The sequence below is a fragment of the Vanessa atalanta genome, chromosome 21 (genome assembly GCF_905147765.1).
Source record: "Vanessa atalanta chromosome 21, ilVanAtal1.2, whole genome shotgun sequence".
NCBI classification, from domain to species: Eukaryota; Metazoa; Arthropoda; class Insecta; order Lepidoptera; family Nymphalidae; genus Vanessa; species Vanessa atalanta.
In genome coordinates, this window is record NC_061891.1 from 9,042,054 (window position 1) to 9,045,772 (window position 3,719).

At 34.0% G+C, this 3,719-nt stretch overlaps 1 non-coding gene across 1 annotated transcript; it reads right to left on the reverse strand.

Annotated features, from left to right (window-relative positions):
* Window positions 1–1,980: 1,980 nt before the first annotated feature.
* On the reverse strand, window positions 1,981–2,128 carry LOC125072499. The gene has a single exon (XR_007119965.1). It is a non-coding gene; the product is annotated as a U12 minor spliceosomal RNA (small nuclear RNA).
* Window positions 2,129–3,719: the final 1,591 nt, after the last annotated feature.

A 3,719-nucleotide genomic window follows, 5' to 3' on the forward strand; every position in this document is an offset into this window, starting at 1 on the left:
AAGGTTATTAATCCATGAAATACATCCCTTAAAGGTTGGAAATTGTGTATGAAACGAGAAGTATTATATAAATATTTTGATTTGTGTCAGTGAAATAAAATTTATCAAATGTTATTTAAGTGTGATACCTTTCTGAGTCCTCTGGGTGCACCCGTGGACTTACTTTGAAGTATAATACCTCCTGCGCGGAATTATATTAGGAAGACAACATACTATCAAAAAAATAGTATGTATTTCTAAATAGAGCCGAGATGGCCCAGTGGTTAGAACACATGCATCATGACCGATGATTGCGGGTTCAAACCCAGGCAAGCACCACTGAATTTTCATGTGCTTAATTTGTGTTTATAATTCATCTCGTGCTCGGCGTTGAATGAAAACATTATCAGGAAACCTGCATGTGTATAATTTCAACGAAATTCTGCCACATGTGTATCCACCAACCCGCATTGGAACAGCGAGGTGGAATATGCTCCATGCCTTCTCCTCAAAAAGGAGAAGGCCTTAGCCCAGCAGTGGGAAATTTACAGGCTGTAATGCATGCAAAAATAATGCATTGCTAAATAATTTTGTCAAACTGCTTATTAGTGTTTGCTAATTGCTCCCTACTTGATTCCAAGTGAGAGATTTATACAAGATCTTTGATTAAGTATATGTCTAGACGGACAGTATAAGCTGAGCAAAAAAAATGTTGGTCAACATTTGACTACTAAATACACGCACATTAGTAAAGTAGTTCGACGTTTGGCATGTATCAAGCGTAGCTCTCTCACGGCTTAATTGTCTTTTTATATGTTCATAATGTACAATAAAATCTATCTAGACAGTGCGATTCCGTAAGAAATCACTTCGTATCTCACGCGTGAAATTTTGCCAACCGATTTACAGTGATACGCCATTTTCATACATTTATTTTATAGTCAATGTCGTATATATCATTTTTTGACATTTAAAGTCGTGTTTCGCGGTAAGTTTCTTGTTAAAGAATAGTCCTACTAATAACAAACAGCCGGAATATTTTAAACTGTAACATTCTGTTTCCAATTAAAGGCATTATCGTTCAGTCGTAATAAAAAATCGAAGTGAAAGCAAAGCAAACCTAACATTAAAGAAAGATTATAAACTATACAAAAATTATACGTTTTAAGTTGAATCGCCGTTCACAATCCTTCAAAAGCGACATGAAATCAGTACAACATTATGGCACATGGAAAAAACACTAAGCCAAAAAAAAAAAAATTGCTTGCAAGATTATTAAAATTTAATCATATGTAATTGTATGTAGAAATCCATCAGAGTGTTCCTATATATTACATAAACATGACGTTAAAAATGCAAGACACATTAGTCTCAAGAGCTTATCTATGCCCAATAGACGCCATATTTAATTAACAATAGACAATCGCATTGCATTCTTGCAATATACTTACGTAAGATATATTTGTTGTGTATACTTTAAAATCGTAGTTTACCGAGCTAGTGTTGTCACCTTTAAATTTGTTTATATCTGGCGATCGGTTGAAAAAGATAGTTTTTTTTTTAAGTATTAGTAAGTAGCAATATCCTATTTTAAGGAACTACTAATATTCTTATTTACCCCTGCAATTCAGCTTTGTACAGCCTTATAACATATTGCTGTGACGTAGTCATACATTCCACTTTCGTAGTACATATAAAACTTTATATCAAAAGTATCTTTTAATTTTAGTCGATTTTCTGTGATCGGAAATAAATTGTTTGTTTTTTTTTTTTTAAATTAAAATCGCTTTTTTATCGTACTTGATTGATTCTGTTTCCATTTTTACGGTCTAACAGTTATGTAAACAGGTCGATTTACTTATAAAATACTCAATCAAATTTGACATCGCGTACTATAAATACAATATCATATTATAACATACTATGTGATATTTATTGAGTATTGACTTCGTTTTATTAGTAACTATTTAGTTATTAAATTAAAAGTATTACAAAATACTAAGGGCAGATCGCGTCACCCGAATCGCGTGCAAAGTAGGCCCGCGACTCAAAGGGACGACCTGTACCCTACAAAAATACATTCGCCCAATTGGACATAGCCTAGAGTTACCAAGGCCCAATAATTTCCTTACTCAATAGATTGAGGCACGAATAACGGAACGCAACGCTTTTGCTATACAGTTCGCGGAGAACAGAAAGATAGCGCGATGTAGAAAAGGGTACAGCGCCATCTAGCGGCGGATTTAGTAAACGTTAAAATTGCTTATTGTATAGTTATAAATATTTAATGAGGTTATTTTCCTTGGGGAAATAAGTAAATAATGATAGTATAAATTCATAATTTAAGAATGTTGGTCAATTATGACTCTACTAATTGAGTTATTTGTAAATAGAGTCGTTTATCGTGTGATATGATCTAGTTCTAATTATAGGCTACCATCGGCTCGAGAAAAGGGGAGGGGGGGCGAATATATAACTTTCAATTTTTAAAAGAAAAAATAGCGTATGAATATCTCCTAATTAATGGATTAAAATTATATATAGGTTTGGTTGTATAAATATATTCAGGTCAATATTAGTGCTTCGTGCCTTGTTTGTCTAGTGGCTATACATAAGGCAGCAATCCCGAGGTCATGGACTCTAAGCCCAGGTCTGGCCGATTAAAATTATTTTATTTTTCTGTGAATAAATATCAGCAACACTCAAAACCTGGAAGTTGGGACTATTTGCACTCCCGTGCCACGGAAAATACATAAAACTCTTTTAGGTCGGGTCAGATTTGTCGTCTCATCGGTTTGAGTGAGGGAACAAAGTGTGCACCTGTGTGGGCTCGCGCTTGTCCACTATATTATGTTCTCCGAAGTTGGCTGGTTTCTCATCACCTAACACCATATACTCGATTTGATTTTGACTCTCAATAGAGACTAACCAATATCACACACAACTTAGCATAAAGTGGTCCATTTGATCGTGCGCCTACCTATATGTAGAACTTAAAAAAACAACAGATACCCTTGTTCATACATTTTCTTTATAGAGTTACTCTTGACAAAATTATGTTTGTCCAATTAACAAAATATATAGGATAAAATATTTCAGCAAACAATTTTCGTTAGTAAACTGACGTGCCTTCAACCGCTTAACGCTAGCCCGCACTGTGGAAACCGCTTGGTTTTATATTCGCATTTATGTAACACTTGTAATTAAACGCTCGCGTTTTAAAGTTTGCCTAGTTAAATAAACTTTGGTTGATATAATTTTGACGTTGCGCAGTGAGGATTTACGCCGGGAAAATAATAAGCCGATGGGAATCCACAGTGCGGACTCAGCCTTAATGCGACGTTGGGATTAGACTACACTTGACGTTGTCATACGGTTTTTTTAAATGATAAATTCAGTTTAGCCTTAATTAAATTACGATATATATATCATATAAATGTTTTTCAATGACAGGTACAAAGTGTCTCGTACGCCATCCATGCTACTTAGCCTCACATCCCGTGGTACTTCTTTAAAATCCTCTTGCCAATGTTAATGTCAAAGCAAATGAAAGTCTTTATTCATAAAGAAGCATTACACATGCTTATTGATTGTTTAAAAAAATACATATATAAAAATCATCAATCAAATTTTGACAAAAAAACACGAACATTTGGAGTTTTGGTTGCGTTGAAATTATGACATACTATATTTTACTGTACTGCTTGCTTTTATTAATATATGTATACTTTTAAAAAAAA